The sequence below is a fragment of the Hypomesus transpacificus genome, chromosome 24 (genome assembly GCF_021917145.1).
Source record: "Hypomesus transpacificus isolate Combined female chromosome 24, fHypTra1, whole genome shotgun sequence".
Classification (NCBI taxonomy): Eukaryota; Metazoa; Chordata; class Actinopteri; order Osmeriformes; family Osmeridae; genus Hypomesus; species Hypomesus transpacificus.
In genome coordinates, this window is record NC_061083.1 from 3,973,191 (window position 1) to 3,995,573 (window position 22,383).

Here is a 22,383-nt window from a genome sequence, read left to right on the forward strand (position 1 = left end):
TCTCCACCCCAGTAGAGTACCCCAGACCCAGAGCAGCTGTGGGTGGGCTGGAATGCAAACAATTACAGGACCACAGCTATGGATGGGAAAGGGGGGGGGAGAGGTCGGGGTGTAACGTGATAGGTCATGATCTGCTGCCTGTGAGGCGCTGGACCGAACCATGCCAGGCATCCAGAGGGTCCACCTCAGGGAGCCAGGGAGGGAGCCAGGGAGGGAGCCAGGGAGGGAGCCAGGGAGGGAGCCAGGGAGGGAGCCAGGGAGGGAGCCAGGGAGGGAGCCAGGGAGGGAGCCAGGGAGGGAGCCAGGCCTCCTGTAGAAACATCCTCCCAGATCCACACCATCCAGACGCACCAGGCCTCACCAGAGGCTCTGTTCCCTGGCCTCACCAGAGGCCGCTGGGCGTGCGTAGTGGGGCTTCCAAGCTGGGCGTGTGATCACCTGGGTGAGGTCAGGGTCCCAGAGCTGGAAACATTTGACATTTAGCAGACGCTCTTATCCAGAGCGACTTCCATTAGTACCGGGACATTCCCCCCCGAGGCATGTAGTCTGAAGTGCTTCGCCCAAAGACACAACGTCATTTTGCACAACCAGGAATCAAACTGGCAAACTTCTGATTGGTAGTCTGATTCCCTAACCGCTGTGCCACCTGACCTCCCTGGGAACAGAGCTGGGTCAGAGGACACTTCTCCTCTGCCAGCCCCCGGCGCTGGTGCCAGGGGGGTGGGGGGGGGGGGCAGCAGTGACATAACTGCCCAGGTCCAAATGGAAGTGGCTTCCAAGCAAAGAGAAGAGAGCTGGGGGAAACACAACCATAATTGCTGGTCCGGAGCCACAATGGCCGACTGTGTGGTTGAGTTCCGTGCCAGCGTGCCCTGCTGTTCGCCAGCGGTGGCGGGCTGGGTGTAATTACCTGTAGATGTGACGTGGTGGGAGCCAGTGGAGGTGGGCTGGGTCTAATTACTGAGGCCCAGTCTGATGTCCCCTCCCCAGAGACCAGACTGGGGGGAGGGGGGAGGGGATGCAGACAGGGCTGACACATGAGTGATGCATTATGCAATGCTGAATCTGCATGCGAAGAGCGTCACGGCTTGACACGGGTGGATAGATTGTGGACGTTGTCCTGTGTAATTGCTTAAACAGCGTTTGCGAAGAAATAGGTGCCAAAAACGAACACCCAGATGGTGTGTGAAGGCCGCCCACCCCAACCTCCTCTCTCTCTCTCTCTCTCTCTCTCTCTCTCTCTCTCTCTCTCTCTCTCTCTCTCTCTCTCTCTCTCTCCTCTCTCTCCTCTCTCTCTCCTCTCTCTCTCTCTCTCTCTCTCGCGTGTGTACACAAACGCAGTCAGACACGCACACACAGTCTTCCTCTGGTTTACACAGAGACTTGCCACTTACATAATCACATCAGAAAGCTCTCTTTTTTTTGGTATTAATCCCCCCCTCCCTCCTTCCCCCCAAGCTTATGCATGAAACATAATCTGATCCCTGGGGAGGATCTGTCAGGAGTGGGAATGGGGAACAGAGGTGTGGGTGTCTGGGAGAGGGGGGGAGAGGGGGGAGGGGCTGGGTAGAGCAGAGGTGGTCTGGTGACACGATACAATAACAGCTCCATTAGTCGATTCTTGCACTGCGACGCTCGCCCTGCTTCCAGTGTCTCTCCACCATCCTCTAGAGGAGCCCAGCCGTCCAGGCAGCTGTGAGGGCTAGGGTAGAGAGGGTTGGGGCTAGGGTAGAGAGGGTTGGGGCTTGGGTAGAGAAGGCTGGGGTAGAGGGTTGGGGCTGGGGTAGAGAGGGTTGGGGTAGAGGGTTGGGGCTCGGGTAGAGAAGGCTGGGGTAGAGGGTTGGGGCTGGGGTAGAGAGGGTTGGGGTAGAGGGTTGGGGCTGGGGTAGAGAGGGTTGGGGCTGGGGTAGAGAGGGCTGGGGTAGAGGGTTGGGGCTCGGGTAGAGAGGGTTGGGGCTGGGGTAGAGAGGGCTGGGGTAGAGGGTTGGGGCTGGGGTAGGTCCTAACCTAGAGAGGGTTAGGAGAAGACTACCTTCGCTTCCTACGATGTTACCCGAACCCAACAGGAGGACACAATGAAATCCTGATGGCTAACCAAAAGCACGCTGTGGAAGGGAGTTTTTCAGAAGAGCAGTTCAGGAAATCAGTGTGGACTGTCAAGGACTGGCTCATTCGCTGAGAATGCGCTTTGAGGAGGCTCATCAGAGCACGATGCAGAGAGTCAGCTCGCTGACTGGAAGCAGATGGCTTCTGGTCTGTCGGAGAGCTCTCCTCAGACACCTTCCTGCAGTTTGTCCCACAGTCGCTCCAACTCTCCACGAACAGAGAAATCACTCCGGCTCAAACTCTCGTCTATCGATCCAGATGCGTCTCTCTCCGTGAGCTGGGAGAGGCAGACGCAGAGTGGCAAATATGGCGTCTGAAAAACCGGCCAATCGAATCCAGAGACGTGCTGAATCTTTCGCGCCGATGTGGCGCAGAGGCAGTACATTTACATCTTACATTTACATTTAGTCATTTAGCAGACGCTCTTATCCAGAGCGACTTACAGTAAGTACAGGGACATTCCCCCCGAGGCAAGTAGGGTGAAGTGCCTTGCCCAAGGACACAACGTCATTTGGCACGGCCGGGAAACAAACTTGCAACCTTCTGATTAATAGCCCGACTCCCTAACCGCTCAGCCATCTGACCCCAAGAGGCCGTAATCCTCTCTGATTGATCCATATAGACGTGGACACCAACAACCACACGCTGCTAAACCCACGCACGCCACCATATGGTGTCTGCCTACGTGCCCCTGGAGCAATCTGAGCGTTAGCATGACTCACTCACTCGATATCAGGGTGGGGGCCATGGAGGGACCTGCAGTTAGACATCAGCCCGCCCCATGTAAGCCAATGGGACAACAGGGAATCCAAATGGATAGGACACGTGATCCACTGGACGAGTGGAGCGAAGGAAGAGAGCGTGGCGGCGAATAGTGAATGTGATAGGGATTAGCTTGACCCCGGTCACCCCTGGCAACAGAGGTCAACGAGGCTAACTGTCTTGTCAGCCGTCGCCATTTTCAGCCTGGCCCTGCCTTCCCTAGAGCTCACTGGTATCCAGTAACAACCTGTCTCTTGAGAAAACAGTTGAAACTCTTGAAATTCATTTCAGTTCACTTTTTACTCCCCCTGCCTTGTTTAACACATGAAAGAATGTTTGCCATGCCAATCAACTGGCGGGAAAGGAAGAGAAGACAGCGCCGGAGCATCCACAGTGTGCCATGCAAAATTCATAGAATTCACATTAATCATTCATAAGCACTCAACCTCAGAGAAAGCATGCCTATATAAATAAAACAGCACTTTGGTCGGTACAAGATCTGCGTCTCAGGGGAGGGAGAGGACATACAAAGCTGTGCCTGTCTCACTGGCCATGTGCTGAAGATGGCAGAAACACAGCACCTTCCAGCCCTACGTCCTCGAGCGCTGGGACACCGGATGACAAAGGCCAGGGCTGAGGAAACCGCCATTTCTCGTTTGAATCAGAGGAGGGGGAGGGGGGGGGGGGGGGGGGGAGAGGCACGAGGTTGGGAACACTAGAGAAAACAGAGCAGCGAGGTTGGGAACACTAGAGAAAACAGAGCAGCGTTTTTTTTTTGTGGGGAGGGGGGGGGTTGTTTTTTCAGGATGCCAAAATAACACGTTACTAGACTCAAATCCTGTACTCTAGACTGTGGTTTCAGGTGACCTGGGGTTAATTAAGTAGCTGCTTAGGGAGAGTAGAGCTGCACGTGTGTGTGTACATGTGTGTACGTGTGTGTGTGTGTGACTCACCTCTCATTCCCTGGCTGGAACTCAGACAGCAGAGAGGGCCTGCGACGGTGTGGCTGGGCCAGGTGGGAGCTGTAGTCCCTCACATGAGGGTGGTAGTCCACCAGGCCCACCTCCTGAAACACAGTCATCAGCACAGTCATGATGAGCACAGTCATCAGCATAGTCATGAGCACAGTCATGAGCACAGTCATCAGGACGTTCATGAGCACAGTCATGATGAGCACAGTCATGATGAGCACAGTCATGAGCACAGTCATGAGCACAGTCATGAGCACAGTCATGGGCACAGTCATCAGGACGTTCATGAGCACAGTCATGATGAGCACAGTCATGAGCACAGTCATGAGCACAGTCATCAGGACGTTCATGAGCACATTCATAATGAGCACAGTCATGGGCACAGTCATGAGCACAGTCATGGGCATAGTCATGAGCAGTCATGAGCACAGTCATGAGCACAGTCATGGGCACAGTCATGCTCACAGTCATGAGCACAGACATGAGCACAGTCATGAGCTCAGTCATGGGCACAGTCATGAGCACAGTCATGGGCACAGTCATGAGCACATTCATGAGCAGTCATGGGCATTATTTATTGTATAATATTATGCTTTTCAATACATTTTTATTTGAGCACCGTACCCCCTCCTGAAATGTCAGTTGAACAAACACCGCAGATTGCAAATATGATGTCCTTATCAGAAACTTAAGTATTTAAAGTATTTCTAGACCGCTGACATGACATCCCTTTGCTGTGATAATGGCTAGATCGAACGAGAACGAAATCTGGGCACTGTGGGCCTTTTTCTCTTTACGAAATGCCGGTGCATCCTTAGTATCCACTTACGCCTGGAACCCCCTGGAATGCCCGCAACAGGGAAAAGCGACAAAAGACTGAGGTAGCCTCTGCATTGTTTTTATAGAAACTCTCAACACAGGACACAACACATGGAAGCTTAGACACTAGATGTTATGGGTCAGCTCCCAGGGGCCTGGCAATAGTTCCTTCTCCTATCCACCTTCCCTAGGCCCCTGGATAATTGGGAGATGAGGGTTGACACAATAGAGGAACCCTTCCTATACGACTCCCGACAAAGGGGGGCAACATGAACTTTTAACTTGGTCCGTCTTACAATAGTGGAGAGCTGTGTGCACAACATTGTAGCCCAGGAATGTTACTGTCGGAAAAACACCAACGCAGGTCTCTGGGGGTCAAGTCCGCTCCGCTGGTGCAGAGTAATGCTCTGTTGACAAAATCTCCCCTGACCTCTCGACGCCTGGGTCACACTACCACGGTTCGTAGCGGTGCTAGCCACCTTGAAGTGGCGGTTTAAATCTCTTTGCACTGACTGACTGACTGACTGCTTGGCCCAGGACCCTCCCGGTGGGGCGGGGCAGCCTTACCGTGTGTGCCCGGGCCAGCTGCAGAGGGAGGGAGGCAGGGTTGGGCAGGTGGCGGGTCTCCACGGCCCTCCGGCTCTGGGGCACCGACTGGGGGTGCGACGACATGCTGGGGGCGGTCGCTTCCTCTACAGACAGGAAGTGGGTGGGGCTGCAGAGGAAGGAGCGTGCATCATGGGCTGTGTCTCGTAGCCAGCGCCTGTTGGAGGAAGAGGGAGAAGAAGAAGAATGCACAGATGAGACTGAGGTCAAAGTCACTTTAAAACAACCTCTCCACGAACCAGTTTTATCCGGAGCTGGGCTCGTGTAAGACCATGGTGCGTAGAGTGCTAGACACGGATATCGTATTCGTAGGGAGCAATCAACGGAACATCTTGCATTGTGTTTGGCAGGGATACAATGCTGCTTTGCGTGGGCCAGCTTCACTGCACCAAAGTGTGTGTGTGTGTGTTTGTGTGGATCCCCCGGATATAATAGTGTCAGCACCTCTCTGTCCCTGCAGCTGTTAGCTTAACTATCACTCCTGCTAGAGGAGTCAAGACACCCCGCACCTGCTCAGCCTCGGCCGGATCTCCCACCCCCCCCCCCCCCACCCTCCATCTCGGATACACACTCACACGCACCCTCTGTTCCTCACACATGCACTCTCCGGACAGCTCACTGGAGCACCTACCCAGTCTGATAGTGAGACATGCACCAGGGCTTCAACAGGGATCTCCAGGCACCATTCTATGATATGTTGACACCTGGATGATCTTCCGACGCTAATGAAGTTTGAACTCCAAGGACATTGGACCAAACGGCAGTGCGTGCAATCCTAGGAATTAGTTGCATATGCATGTTTCAACATGAAGTAGTGGAGCCAGTGCCGTCTGGTTTACCAACAGCCCCACAGTCCCTTTGGAATAAGCCAGGGATGAGATGGCAGATCCTTCACACTAGTGAAGAAGTTATTATCAAAAGGCAAGTGGGACTAGAGAGGTCTAATCCTCTTACAGTTTCACACTGATTACAAATTGTTGGTAGAGAATGTATTGTTGAAATGTGAGGAAGAGACTGTTTGCTGCAAGTGCGGTGCACCAATACCCTCTTATTTAAGGACGATACGAGTACCAATATTTCGTTTGTAATACGAAAGTATTGGCTGATGCCATGTATAGATATGAGTACCTTTGGGGAGGGGTGGGGGGGTTTCTGTTGAGTTTCGAATCATTATTCGAAACTGAAACGTTTCAACAAAAAACTGCCAGTAGGCCACCTACAAAGGATTCTGTCTAACTGACAACAACCATAGCGTGTCAAGCTTGGCGGGGCAAACGCGAGGGGAAATATTTCCAAGCGATTTCTTCTCTTTCGCACGTAAGTGGCTTCCTTCTCTCATTAACAGCTTGAGAAGCTGTGCTGAACACCAGCGCGTGGAGCTGACAGACATTAGTGGAGCTGTGGAAGCCGAAGGAGGGAGTCGGACTGCCTTGCTACTCCGATACTCTCGGGGCATATCATTAGCTCCGCTGGTAGTTTCCCAGCAAGTTCACAGGACGCGTCATTATACGTCAGTTTACTCGGAATTGGAAGCGTTAAATTGCGATGCCAATACCCAATACGAGTGTTCACCATGCTGTGTTGGCCCCGATATGAGTGCCAACAACTGGTACTGGAGCACAATAACAGGGGGATCAAGAACGTACAAACGCAAACAAGACACGCAGAAGAACAGTTTGATTTCACTCAAAAAGGTCAAACTCGGAACTCAAAACGCCTGGAAATCCTAATGACCACCTCTCCTCCCTTCAGCCCATCCACCAAATAGACCGGCTGTGGAACCGTGGCACCATTTTGTGACGGAATGTTGAAAGGAGAGGAGGATTACGCTTCTTCTGACTGAACACACGATGATATTCCACTAAACTGTGTTTTGATAGTAGTGGGTACGCCTGCTCTCCCCTCATGTGGCCAGGATCAACTCCCTGCCAAAACAGGCATTAGGACACTTGCCATTTCCCTGGGCCTCTCAGGAATGATGACCCTGAAGCTCTCGTAGCTCAGGTTTCACCGTTGTGTGTGTGTGTGTGTCACACATGGAGGGTCACTGTACAGACTGAGCCTGTGCTAGGAGCAGCTTGAGCTCTCTTCCCACATGCCTGTACCCTCCAGAGGGACGGGACACAGGCCAACAACACTCCCCAGTACAACTGAAGACAGAGTCACACACACACACACTCATCCATCCAGAGAGGCTGAGAGACGATTTCCAGAGCTGTCGCAAATCTTCCAAATAGTACGGGGAGGAATATCGTCAGCGAGTAGATTCTATGCACGCAAAAGGAGAGACAGGTCAGAGTCTCTTTCACTACCAAAACAGTTGATGAAATAGTAGGACACAGCGTGAGGAGTAACCCTATACAAGGAAGCCATCTTCATCTGCTTTCGCTCAGTTCTCTCGAGGTTTTCCTTGGCTCCGTTTGTCAACACAACGAGCGTCAGTATCTGACCTTCCTTCCTGTCTCTCCGTCAGAAGCACAAAGTGCTATTTTATTTCACAGTTGAGCAAAAAAAAAAAAAAACCCCGGCGTTGTGAAAGCCTCGGGGTTGGTCGTCCTGCCGGTGAGGAACAGAGGAGCACTGTCAACATGTGCTGGGAGACGCCACGAGACAGACACACTAAGCCTCACACCAACCTACCATGGATGGGAGGGTCTTGCTGATTTGAACCATGCAGCCCCCACACACGCGCTAACAATTCCAACATTAGTTATGATGTTTTAAAAACTGCCCACAAACAATGATCTTTATGGGAGTTTAATCAAACCAAATCCCATATTGGGGGGCCATCATTTAAGGTTCAAACGGCGCTTGGATGAACCTGATGTGAAACACAAGAAGGAAAACATCTCGGCTACACCACAGACGTTGTGTAAGAAACAGCTCAACAAAGAGCAGAAGGAGGCCAAGAAGACAAAGAGGGTGAGATAAGCTTTCATCCTCCGAGGCCCCCCTTTGATAAACCTCCAGAGCGCCCCAGAGCATGAGAGAGAGAGGGAGAGAGAGAGAGAGAGAGAGAGAGAGAGAGAGAGAGAGTTAGCAAACGAGAGAACGAAAAATAAAGCGATCCAGAGAGGAAAAGAGCGAACGAAATGGAGAGGGAAAGAAATATAAATAAAAAGAGAAGGAGAAACCGAGAAGAGAGCGACAAAGAGAGAAGACAAAAGAGGAAAACAGGTTTAAAGTGAGTCACAAGACCTTCAGAGAAATAGAGAAAACAAAACAAACAAAAAATATATGAATCAAGTCGAGTAAGCCAATACAATGAAAGAGCTTTGACATAAACAGAGAGGCGATCGAGGCCTTCCAGACAGGAGGCTAAACACATGCACTGGCAACGCTACAGACACCCACAGGCAAGCCGCTGGCTTGCTGCCAACGCTGCGAATGAACTCACTCACCCTACTCCTTTACTCTAGCGCTCCCCACTCACTCTGTTCCTCTGCCTCTCCCCACTACCTCTCCTCCTCTTCCTCTCCCCACTACCTCTGCCTCTCCCCACTCACTCTGTTCCTCTGCCTCTCCCCACTACCTCTGTTCCTCTGCCTCTCCCCACTCACTCTGTTCCTCTGCCTCTCCCCACTCACTCTGTTCCTCTGCCTCTCCCCACTACCTCTGTTCCTCTGCCTCTCCCCACTCACTCTGTTCCTCTGCCTCTCCCCACTACCTCTGCCTCTCCCCACTCACTCTGTTCTTCTGCCTCTCCCCACTACCTCTGCCTATCCCCACTACCTCTGTTCCTCTGCCTCTCCCCACTACCTCTGCCTCTCCTCACTACCTCTGTTCTTCTGCCTCTCCCCACTACCTCTGTTCTTCTGCCTCTCCCCACTTCCTCTGTTCTTCTGCCTCTCCCCACTACCTCTGCCTCTCCCCACTCACTCTGTTCCTCTGCCTCTCCCCACTACCTCTGCCTCTCCCACTCACTCTGTTCCTCTGCCTCTCCCCACTACCTCTGCCTCTCCTCACTACCTCTGTTCTTCTGCCTCTCCCCACTCACTCTGTTCCTCTGCCTCTCCCCACTACCTCTGCCTCTCCCCACTCACTCTGTTCCTCTGCCTCTCCCCACTACCTCTGCCTCTCCCACTCACTCTGTTCCTCTGCCTCTCCCCACTACCTCTGCCTCTCCTCACTACCTCTGTTCCTCTGCCTCTCCCCACTACCTCTGCCTCTCCCACTCACTCTGTTCTTCTGCCTCTCCTCACTACCTCTGTTCTTCTGCCTCTCCCCACTACCTCTGCCTCTCCCCACTACCTCTGTTCCTCTGCCTCCCCACTACCTCTGTTCCTCTGCCTCCCCACTACCTCTGTTCCTCTGCCTCTCCCCACTACCTCTGTTCGTCTTCCTCTCCCCACTACCTCTGTTCCTCTGCCTCCCCACTACCTCTGTTCCTCTGCCTCTCCCCACTACCTCTGCCTCTCCCACTCACTCTGTTCTTCTGCCTCTCCCCACTACCTCTGCCTCTCCTCACTACCTCTGTTCTTCTGCCTCTCCCCACTACCTCTGTTCTTCTGCCTCTCCCCACTACCTCTGCCTCTCCCCACTCACTCTGTTCTTCTGCCTCTCCCCACTACCTCTGTTCCTCTGCCTCTCCCCACTACCTCTGCCTCTCCCCACTACCTCTGTTCCTCTGCCTCTCCCCACTCACTCTGTTCTTCTGCCTCTCCCCACTACCTCTGCCTCTCCCCACTACCTCTGTTCCTCTGCCTCTCCCCACTACCTCTGCCTCTCCCACTCACTCTGTTCCTCTGCCTCTCCCCACTCACTCTGTTCTTCTGCCTCTCCCCACTACCTCTGCCTCTCCCCACTACCTCTGCACTCTGCCTCTCCCCACTACCTCTGTTCCTCTGCCTCTCCCCACTACCTCTGTTCCTCTGCCTCCCCACTACCTCTGCCTCTCCTCACTACCTCTGTTCTTCTGCCTCTCCCCACTAACTCTGTTCTTCTGCCTCTCCCCACTACCTCTGTTCCTCTTCCTCTCCCCACTACCTCTGCACTCTGCCTCTCCCTCGCTCCCCAACTCCTCTCCGAAGCTACAGTGAGCCAAGGACTCTACTCTAGCCTACATTTCCTCTACCCCCTCTCTATTTTAGGGACGAGTAAATCCCATGCAGCGCTCAGCTATCACAGCACACACACCACCAGCTCTCAGAGTCTCCTGAGACGACTAGCATCCCATTACCCATGCTGCCTTTCTATTTAGCATGCTAGATACCACACGTACATAGAGTGGTGGCATGCATATTGTGAAGTCACGCACAGTGGGAGTACGATCGCAAACAATCGACTGGAAGTCTTCTTAAAGGAGTGTCAATCACATCGCGTGACTAAATCAGTCAAGCTCTCTCAATAGAAAAACATGTATTAAGTTTGAGGCTTTGACATTCTTTTTGTCATAGTGCCAGCTTTTGAATGAGAAAGCCCACTTCTATGGATCAATGTGAGAACAGTGTTGTCAAAAGGAAGTGGTTGTATCCTGCCTGCTGATGCTCGATATTGGACAGATAAACGGGCTCTCCACTCCGTGGTCACCGTGTTGAGAAGACCGATGAGTGAACAGAACCGGGCCCTCAGTTGTGGGTTTGGTAACAGCTTTGGAAGTGTGTAAAGTAGAGGTTTGGAGGGGGGGTGCTTGGACTGGGAGACCAGGAATGTGGCACCCTGTCAGCTCTCATAAGGATTTATCTTCTCTGGATCCTCATTACCAAAGAGCTCTCTCTCCCTCTCTCTCCCTCTCTCCCCCTCTCTCTCCCTCTCTCTCTCTTTCTCTCTCTCTCCCTCGCTCTCTCTCTCTCTCTGTCTGTCTGTGCCTCTCTCTGTCTGTATGTATGTCTGTCTGTCTGTGCCTCTCTCTGTCTGTGCCTCTTTCTCTATCTCTCTCCCTCTCCTCCCCCTCTCTCTCTCTCTCCTCCCCCCCCCCTCTCTCTCCTCCCCCCCCCCCCCTCCCCCCCCCCTCTCTCTCTCTCTCTCCCTTTCTCTCTCACAAAAAGGCCCCACAAAGCACACATTGTGACACACACCCTACCCACTTCAAACATCACTTTACAGTATCAATTATGCCTTCTGAATCTTAAACGATGAGGCCAAAGCGCTGACTACATTTGACAAGAAGCACATCCACATTTGACCTGTCATTTTGTTGCTGTTGGAGGTTCAGCCATCCCACGACACCAGGATTCACATGTCTAGTTTTATGCTGTTTACTAAAGCCAGACCATTTAATAGCTTCATGACAAATAAAACATGAAGCCGTCTCCTCCAAAGCCACACCTTTTCTTTAATTCTTTCCACAGCTGGTTACTGGCAGTGTTCAGAGAACTAGAGGCCGAAAGCCCAATAAGGAATTGACTTGCAGAGCCAGTTAGCTGGTCGCTCTCAGACTCTCTCTCCTTCCATCTCTCCCTCTCTCCCTCCCTCCCTCTCTTTCTCCCTCTCTCGCCTTTGACGTGAAAACAAAGCCATGCAATTAATCTATTGAAGCCTCAGAGCTGGGGCCCCTAGAGGTGCCCTGAGGTCAGAGAGCAGGAGGAAGGTCAGTCTGGATGGTAAAAGCACTGGGCTAAAACAGACACCATGGAAACACAAAACCATTCCAAGTGGACCATTTGTTTTTTAGCAAATGGATCTGGCATAGTTGTGGAGCAAAGACTTTGAACACTGTATGGTCTATCACTTACAGTCTAGTACAGGCCTCAAGTCTCTCATAAGCTTGAAGGCATTTCGATGTGGGAGAGGCTTAAGAGGTTTATAAATCCCTATTCTTTGTTTCAGCAAAGCTATTCCTCCAAGCCAACTTCACGAGGGGGAAGATGCCAAAAGCCAGCTAATCAGAACCACAGTGGAGAGAGAGAGAGGGAGGATACAGTGTTAGCACCATATCCAGTCAAACAGGACTGGCAGCAGGAGAATGGAAACGACTCTGCATTTACAGTAGGTTAGCGTGGGGAAGGGAACAGCACAAACCACTCTTCCCCCCCAATAGCCCCGCTTGGCATTAAGTGCTCTCTTCCTCTGAACAACATCTAACAAGGGTATCATAACCAATCAACATTAGACAGAGGTGTATATGGCACTCAGCGGTAGAGGTAACATCCTGCAGGTGCAGTCCTCTGTTTGACACTAGTGGCCCTGGTACAAGGTTTTGCATATAAAATCGCAAGTGTTTGTTGTTGTCAATGTTAATTTGGGGAAACAGATGACATCTTAAAATTACCAACAGTCCCTTTATAATAGTAGCCTATGCTTTGCCATGCCAATTGAGCCCAAAGCAGAGTTCTGTAAAATAATATTGTAAAAATCACACAAAGGAAACAAATTTGGAACTGTGAACATTGCTTTCATTAAGCCAGATTCCAATTTTCAAAGCATTCCATGCATCATAGCCTGTGCACCGTTTTGATTAATAAGAATGAGGGCAGAGGACAGCGATTGGCCGTCATCATACGCAGGCTAACCAAAATAACCAAAGGCTTTCCTCAATATGAGCTGGCCTGCAGCCAGTCTCTTTTCAGTCAGCCACCTCCAAAAAAGAACAACTTTCACATTATGAAAGGAATGCCAAAAATCCTTAAATCCAATAATCATTTGCAGACCTTCTGGCATACTAGAAATGTCAAATAATGAGGTCCTATTGGCCGACTATGCGAGAAACTAAACCAATGACTGATGAGTGGAGAGGAAATGAAGCCGTAATGTCAGGTATTAAATAGAAGCTCGAGAGACTAAATGGGTGAGATAATGATTGAATGTGTCTGTTAGCTTGCGACACACGTACCCACCCCAAAATCCATTTCACATCACGAGTTTAACACTGCGTTCCACTGCGAGGAAGAAGGCTTGAAGTGGGTCAGTCGACACAGGCAGCACCCATTTTAAAGCTCAACAACAACTAGATGAGTTACTTACAAAACCTGCAGCACACCTAGTCGGGCTAACCTCTGCTCAACTTTCAGAAAGGATATGAACCTTCCATCTAACCACCACACAAACCCCCATCACAGGACATGACACGTCACATTATACAGCATGATACAATCCAATTGTACCTTAACCCCCACCGCAAGCCTCAGAGGTCATGCATGGTAGCTAGCTCGCACAAAACAGAGTTCTGAGCAGTGTTTTCGATTAAACATCGGGTCAATGACTTCAGAGTCCTTGTAGCTGAAGGTCCCTTTCATAGAAGGTTTTGTCCCATACAGAAGGTGGGCTTGTAAACACGTCCAATGCTACAGAAAGAGGAGATGGAACTATTTGGCCTCTTTTGAGTCCTGACTCCTTTACACCTGCGCAAAATTGGTTTGAACTCCGTGGAGAGATTCTTATCAAAATGGCATTCTATCTAAATGAATCGTACAACATAATCGGGATAGGATGTCCCAAACAAATGATGAGAGATAACAGTGAGAGGCTAGCCGGTCTCTCCAGATGTGGTTCCAGTTAGTCCTGCAGCTGTATCTAGGTTGTGGAGCCCAGGCAGAGCACATATTAGATTTCCTGCCTGTTCCCGCGCTTCCGCCGCCCCAGCCTGAGCTAGCCACTCTGGGTTACATAAGACCCTCCTCCCCCCTCCCCCTCCTGGGCTCCCAGGCCTAGACTTGGAGGTATTATGGTAGGGTCTGGAGGCGAGGCATTCACACTAGGCCTCAACAGCCCCGTAACCATGGAGGCGCGGGCACTCCACCAAAACACACTGGTGTAGTCAAGAGCTAGCGCTCTCCTCACACACCCACACGCAGCCACTCTTGACGGCTTTCTCTCGACGCAAACGCCCGCAACAGCTCCACCGGGACGCCACGGTAACAGCGCCACCCATCTAGACGGGAATACAAAGCCAGAAGCTTGGACCTTAAGGCTCCGTCTTCACGCCTCCAGAACAGGAGGGGGAAGCTCTGACATGATGCCCTAAGGGGAAGGGGTATAAGACTGAAAAGAGCTCCTTGCTTTCCCCTCTCTCCCAGACTGACCTGGTTCTTCTTCACTGATCCATTATTCAGCAGTTTTGGAAATACTCTTCTGTATGGCAGCTACAGCCCCTCCCTGGGTGTCTCGGTTTGCTGCCGACGGCAACCGTACCAGAGCCGCATTTATGTATGTCGTGTGGGTGTTATCGCGCACGGCGGCTAAATATAGGCTTACACAAACAATGAATGAAACACAATTTGCATGCAACCCAGCACAGATCATAATCTGTCACTGAACCTGTAAATACCTTTTACTGTGTCATCTAATCCCCTACGTAAATCTACACCACGTCCCTTCACAGACCAATACATTCACACCAGACACTGAAAAACAAACTGTACCTTCACACACGCACACAGGCCCACTGACTTAGGTTAAACTCCAGACCCTTAGCATTCATACAGGCTTCCCAGTCCAGCTAATCACAAGGTTAAATATATCTCCACCCCCATATCCAGCCTTCACACAAACAAGAGTAATGTCCTAAAACGCTGTCATGTGTGTTGCGTAACAGAGTCAAGTGAATCACTTACCACACAGCCATTTCTAATCTCTGTTAATTCTCTGTGTGTGTGCGTGTGTCTGTGTGTGTGTGTGTCTCGCTGTATGTTTGTATGTGTCTCACTGACTGACCATACAGTCAGTCACAGTACAAAACTATCAGAAAATGTCTCGCGGGTTGATGAGGACGACAAGCACAACGGTAAAAAAAAGAAAACGTTAGAAATTCCTTCGAAATGACTAATGACTAATTAGAGGGTAGGGAAAAACAAGATCCATATGTGCAGTACGGCAACGACTGCGCCTTGACAAACGTAGGTCAACAACACCAAAAGGTTAGAACAGAGAACTGTAATTGACAACCGTTTTTTGTGGCCACCCAACACCCACGTGACAAGGTAACCTCCAACACTCGAGCCAGCGAGGACAAACAACCTGACACTAGCGTTGTGGCCCGTCGCACACAATCACACTCCGAACAAAGACTTTATCTACTCGTGTCTGTCTCAATCGCATGGCACTACAACAGGAAACTGTGTGGTGGATGATAAGGGGAGTTTCTACAGCCCCGTACTACAAGAGGAAATGGTTTCTCCAGCCTTTTGTTTTCATTGAGCCAGAGAGCGACCAGAGACAGTTGCAACGGGAAAAGGGGGGGGGGTTCAAATCATCTTAATGTCTGCAGTCCGGCCTACTTTCAGTACTTAGGAAAAACCTCTTCCCTGAAAAAGAAAACTTCACAACACAGTGGTGTTGAGTCAAGGTTTACACGACACGTTCGGCATGTGATTGAGTGCTTTTAGGCCAGTGTTTTTGGGAGTCATTTCTCCAATGCCGTAAAAGCTGTGACTGACAGATTTACCCCCTCATCATTTACACTGCGTCTCTCTAATCAGTGCAGGCTATAGTGCAGTATTGATCTCTTGTGGGATCAGGGGAGGACAAACAAGACAGGACGGGGAGCAACTTGTGACATCTGCCCCATATCTGCATCCTAGGAAGCGCCTCCATTTGTATTCCTGTCTATTGGGGACCAGCTGAAGGCCTCGACCCCCCAGACAAAAGCAGCCCTTTGGCCGGTGAGTTCTAATGAAACCTCTCCATAAATCCTAGTCTGGGCCTGGAGAGCCCCACATAGTGACAGGGTTAGGATCAGTCTCGCCGCCAGACCCCATTAACCCCTGGGCCCCCCTGAGCCCCCCAGCCCCCCTACGCCATCTCCCCCTTTTGTGTAACGAGTTCCACAACTGTGTCCTAAACATGCTGGAGACTGTTATGGAGCACGTGTGTGTGTGTGTGTGTGTGTGTGTGTGTGTGTGTGTGTGTGTGTGTGTGTTGTGCTCTTTCCAGTCAGACAGTCACTTCCTGTTAAAAAAAACCCTATTCATCTCGTTATCTAAGAAGTTACAGCGTACAGGACATAATCTGAATTAATCAATTGAATGGCTTCTTAAACTAGGTGTCACTCAAGGAAGATTTTCAATTAGGAGGCAGAGAGACATTGAAAAACAGGCTCCACAGAATGAGCATTGTGTTCATATTACTAAAGCCTTTGTTAGTGTGTAGACGGATAATGTGTTCTGTTGCTGGTGGAAAATATGTAAATGTATAAAAAAGATATTAAAATAATATAAAAAATATGTATAAAATGTATATTAAAAAGGTGCATGTGAACTTCAAGGCTCAAAGCACAGAGTAGAATATATAACAGTGGATGAGTGTGTCTGATCAAATGTGACTTTTGCGAAGCGGAAATTGAGTGGCATTTGAAGATAAGGTCAGATAGATATAGGCCACGTGACTGCAATATCATCTCAAAGAAAACCTTACATTTCACAGACAGTGTGAGCATGGATGAACCAGCTTTTCACACATTAGGTGAGAGGCCTTTGCAAAGCTGTAATCAAGCGTCCAATCTACTCATGATACTCCAGGTCTATTAACAGTGAGCACCAGCTAGATATCTGCACTACATCAAGCCAGGTAACGTCAGGGTGTCTAATTTAATGCCACTTTCATTTTGAGCTGCATTAGAGGCATGTCTCTGTTCCAGCTGCACTCGATCATGACACGCTGTCTGACCGTTTGGAGTCAACCATAACATTCTCCTTGCACGAAATCTACAGTACCAGGTGCAGTCAACTAGGAATCTGACAAGCAAGAAATGCCAGACATATGTTGTTACTGAGCAAGAAGAAAGGATAGAAAGAATAAGGTCGGAAGGCAGTTCCATGGCAACAGCTTCATATTTACCCCTGAGTTATGCACCCCAAAAAAATAACATACACCAAACTAGCATGGTATTCTATTTAAAATTCTTGAAAATATGGTTGAGTTCATTAAGTGAGAGCAGATTCTGAAGCTTCGCAGATCTAACGTTTGTTAAGTAGTGTGCTAAATCTTACTCCGTGATTCATCCAAGTCAAATACAACAACAAAAAACGGAGCAGACACCAGCAACAGAAAGCCAGTCACTATTTGAAACAAAGTCAGGAAAGTCTAATGGACTGGTAAGTGGAATAATGTGTTCTCCATTCAGAGGAAGATAAGAACCTTCCAGACCACTGGCAGCAGGCCCGACACAGGGCTCAGCTTGGGAAGCATTGTCTGACCTGATGTGACATGAGGAACTTACTGTAAAGTGTAAACCAACATCCCCCCCCCCCCCCCACCACCACCACCACCCTCTCTCTCTCTCTCTCCACCTCTTTCTCTTCTCTAAACAATTACACCGCTATTTATGGAACAATTCTAAAGAATGTTCTCTTCACACACTAAGCACATTCCGGTGGTGAACTTGTTTTAGATTATGCGGTGTCGCGCAGATTTCCCCCCCCCCACACACACACACACACACACACACACACACACACACCCGCCCCACTCCACTAAAAGCAACAGTTTAGGTGATTTATGACGTGGACTCAGAGAAGGTGCAGACTATTCCCTTCTCATTCACGCTGATTTGAAGATTCCCTTCCACCCCCGGTTTTGAAAAACGAGGATGACTATTCAGACTGAAGACTATTCATACCAATCATCCAGTATTTCAGAACTGCTGCCGGTTTCGTAAGCGGGTCCAGGACCACACAGAGCACAGGGGAAATCTCTCCCTTTCCGTGCTCTGTCAAAGTCCATTCACAGCAGCCAAATGAGACGGATAAAACACAAGTGAGCCTTTAGTCTGAATGACTCGAGGACTAGGTGACCCAAGGACTTAGTAGAGGCAACGCCACCTCATGTCTCACCACAATCAGCAGCAGATTTGGTGATCTTAATCCTTACTTGGACCAGCAGATCCTGTTCAATAGAGGGGGACTGGACTTCAGGGTGGGATTTCAAACGACGCATTCCCGCACAGGGCAGTCCAATACGGTAAATCTGTCACCCCTGATGAGACACTGTCTTAGTCCTGAAAGCTGTTATGCAGCAAGAACGCAGAAACAGATCTGTTTGACGCTGTGCCCAGGCACAGACCAACCCAAGCAACACTACAACAACCATTTCCAGAGAACCGTTTTTTACTGATAAAATCACTGTGCGGAGCTGTGGGTAATAACCACCAGCATTGCAGGGTATTTAAATAATATCTGAATGACATTTGCAGCTCATTACCCTCAAGCATCTTACTGTAATTAAAGAAAGGGAAGAGTTGTGACATTTAATACCACTACAAAAAAGCCTTGGCTTGACCTTATTAACACAGGCCTGAACTCATAAGCGATATAAAAAAATAAATCATGCACGATTGAACGCTCTTTTTTTTTATTATGTTGATACATTAGCTTCATCCTCACTGTCGGGGTCCTATTCAATAAGCGGTGGGATTGCATCTGATCGATCTAAGCTTCTGATTTATGTCTACTGCTTTGGACAGAACGGGATGACTTAATCTAGGCCCATTCCAAGTGTAATCTAGGCCCATTCCAAGTGTAAAACTAAAATCTTAAATAATCTGAATCTGTCAAACAATGTTACGGATGTGGATGTCATTCACGTAAAAAAAAATGTTGTTATACAACAGTCATATACCGACAGTTTTGTAGTAACACATTTATTGTTCCAGATAAAACATTTGTTAGGAGTGTGTGTATAACAATCGTTATTGTCTATACTTCAGTCAGGCGATGTTTGCCAAACAACAGCACACCAGTCCAAGCACGCGTTAGCAAGTTGGATCGAGCCAAACAGCGATAGTAAGCAGGGGTGACACAACAACAACGTCGTCAATCACGGGTCCTGAATCTACACGAGTTTGACTAAAATTAACGTGTTATTTAAAGGGGTGACTGTATTTGCCCGAGTCTACTGACCATCTTAAAATATACAATAACATGTATGCAACTACGTAAACGACTGTCGTTAGACAGCTAGTGTTGCATTACGGATACTCGTTTTATCATATTACGGTTTTGAAAAGTCATGTGACCTACCCAAACCAGCAGAGCAGAATGCCGTCAAGGGTATATGAGAGCTACCGTTGCATGGCCGGTAAACAAAGCATGTGATTGTATTGTGAGATATAGTAATATGTCATACTGCTCAATAATGGGGAAAAATACAAATTTACGATACAACTACATAATCAAAGACATTTCGCAGTGAAGGTCATTATTAATTTTAAGCGATAACAGAACCATGACTCACACCTTTGATTGGTGACTGGCTACTCTGACTTGGAACTTAGACTTGACAATAGTGGCTATGCTTATTTGAGTGGCAATGAATCGAACGTCTCTCCATAATATTAAGACAGCTAATCGAATGCCGTCTGCGGAAACCCTTAGATCCACCGCCGGACAACATATGACTTCAAACAAGTGTATCTAATGTAACAGTTAGCTTACTTTGCTACAATGAGGTAGCTTTAGCGATTGTCGCTAACGTCAGGCTAGCTAACTAGCTATGCAGCTAACACTGACTCAATCTCGGCTTCGAGCTATCTATTTAGCTAAGGCTACTGGCTACACGTGACAGGTATTCGTCCGTGAGTCTGATTTGTTATTTAACTATGTAGGCGCAGGTATTCATGTTAGCGTACTAGCTATCATTCTTAATGCAAACCATAGCTTGTCAGCTAGCGAGAAACTAGCTCGCTATCCACCCAGCACAATATTCGGTACGTTGCGCTCAGCCTAGACCTAAAAGCTAGCTAACAAATGATATCCTATACGTTAGCTTAATACCTAGCTAACCTTAGCCACAGGGAAAGAAACCATAAGATACGGCGGTGTTCTCTTACTGTAGCGTCCGATCCAGTCCTTATAAGTTTCGTTGATAAACTAATGTCCTCTTTTCAAACAAGTTTCCTTTTCCAGGAGTAATCCACATGAAATACGAGTTTTCGTTGTCGTTGGTTCCACTCGAGCCAAATGTCGTGTCTATTCCAAGAGAGCTCAGTGGTCCTCTGTACTCCCTGAGAGAATGGTGCTGAAACGCCTCTCTAGATTCGTCTTTCAATAGGGCGCATGTTCTGGAGCTCTCACTCAAGTGAACTAATTCTCAAGCAAAGAAGCATAGTAGGCCAAAGTGAAGTAGACTATTCTACAATACAAACACGAAAGACGATATAAATCCAGAATAAATTAAATTGAGTGAATTCTCAAAATGGGATTGTACGGTTATTAAAATAGCCTACAATGTTGGTAAACCTGTCAGGTTTATATTCTTCCTATTAATCTGAATGGCCAACCTCAGTGGCCTCCTAGATGAGTGAAAGGTAAACGATAATCTTCCACTTACCTTTCTTTATCTTGTCCAAAGTCAACAGAAAGTTTTAAGGTTGGTTGGCGTGTCAAAAGACAGAGATGTGGAATACCTTTTGTAAGACTGCGCCTTTAAAAAGGTATACGCTTTTGAATATTCATGTTCAACACACACTCTTCTTTCTCTGTCTCGCTCTCTCTCACTCCCCGCTCTCTCTCCGACACACACACAAAGCACACTCTTAATGTGCGTGTTCATCCTGGCATGTGCAGATTCCAGGGGTCGTTCTTTGTACTGTGACACTCCAGGAAGTGGTCGTCTGTGCTGTTTGATGTCCAGTGAGGGAACAAGCTGAGAATACAGTGACTTTACATTGAAGAATAGTCTTTTGGAAATCATAGCATCCCATGTGGTGCGCTTAGCAGGTGACATTGGAAAGGCCAGAGCCCTGCTAATGGTCTGAAACATTTAGCCTCTCATCCACACCTACTTAAACCCCCCCCCACAACACAAATAAATAGCAGTTCCCATTCAGCTGATAAATCTCTCGAGATTAAATGAAGTCGTGTCAGACTTCCACACTGAAAGAAAGACCTTTTCCTTACAGATCCTTTCCTCACTAATGGGCGCTGCCAAGTTTCATTTTCACATGAAGTCATTACTATGAAATGTGCATTAATGTGTATTACATTGTTCTTATCATACTCAGCATTGTGACACTAGAGGAGGGGGTTTTCTCTCAGTACATTTCAGCTGTAGCCTGCTCCATGATGTCAGATGAGATTGTTTTCCTTTCCTGTGCTTTCCTTTCTGCTCTGTGGTTTGGGAGACCCCCCCCCCCCCCCCTCCCCCCTCCTCCATAAACACCAGTATAACCACCATCTCTCCATCTACCCGTCACAAAGCAGGAAAGAGGGCTGTTTACTTCAGCTGGGCTTTCTGGACACTGGCGTGTGTCAGAGTAATCTATCCCCCATCTTTGCCATGCCCAATTAGTCAGCTCAGTGATAAAGGAGAAGTGTTCTCACCCGTTTTGATACCACAGCTGGTCTTCATCTGGACGAAGAATACTCCATTGTGTCACTCTTGAGATTAACCCTAAACCTGAAACGTTGTCGTCCTTAGCTTTTTGTGAGTTCTGTACGCTAATGGCGATTGCAGTAGGAGAACTGTTTGGAAAACGTGCAGAGTAAACGCAATCTTTGGGGGGGGGGAGACACCACATTTCATTCGAGCGTTCGATTCTCAAATTATTAAGGGCATCCACTTCTGAGCACGACACGACTGAACCACCCCATAGGCAATTATTTACTAACTCAAAGAAATGATAAAGAAAAGGAAGATGAAATGTGGTGGATGAAAGACTGGAGCATAGAGGTGAACCCTGATTGGAAGAGAAGACTGAGTCTCAAGAGACACAGTGACAGCAGGAGTTCACTACATTAATTGAGCCCCCCACCAGTGAAGAACCAGCTTTGATTTCCTATTGTTTCATGACAAAAAGTCACTCAAATGAACACAAGTCTGCATCACTGCTTTGGAATACAAACCCTTGAGTGGATAAAGGTAAACTGATTTGCATGAAAACATAATTTATTTTTGCATAGGTTCATGTGCATAGGAAGACAGTTTTGACAATGTTTACAGTTATCGTTCACAATGGTACGTAATATTTTGTTGACATGGCACATCCAAAGTATTAAATTGTTGGTTACATTTAAGGAAATATCAAATTTCATAGAGCACAAGGTCTTCCAATCAAAAAAGTAATGGGGTTTTAAATATAGGTAACGGATCCTTTGGGGTGTCTATATTTAGTGTGAGAATAATTATATGCCAGGTTATTCCTCAAACTGATGTACATCTAAGGCACAGACATAATTCATTCTGACAGCTCCGTTAACTAATATAGTACAGACTGAACGAGGGTCAAGTCAAGCTTCCTAAAATAATT

General features: G+C 48.6%; 1 long non-coding RNA gene across 1 annotated transcript; it reads right to left on the minus strand.

Annotated features, from left to right (window-relative positions):
- Positions 1–3,650: 3,650 nt before the first annotated feature.
- Positions 3,651–20,230, minus strand: LOC124486716. The gene is made up of 3 exons (XR_006958296.1): positions 19,966–20,230; positions 5,226–5,421; positions 3,651–3,934 (listed from the first exon to the last, which is right to left on the minus strand). It is a non-coding gene; the product is annotated as an uncharacterized LOC124486716 (long non-coding RNA).
- Between the last annotated feature and the right edge of the window lie 2,153 nt (positions 20,231–22,383).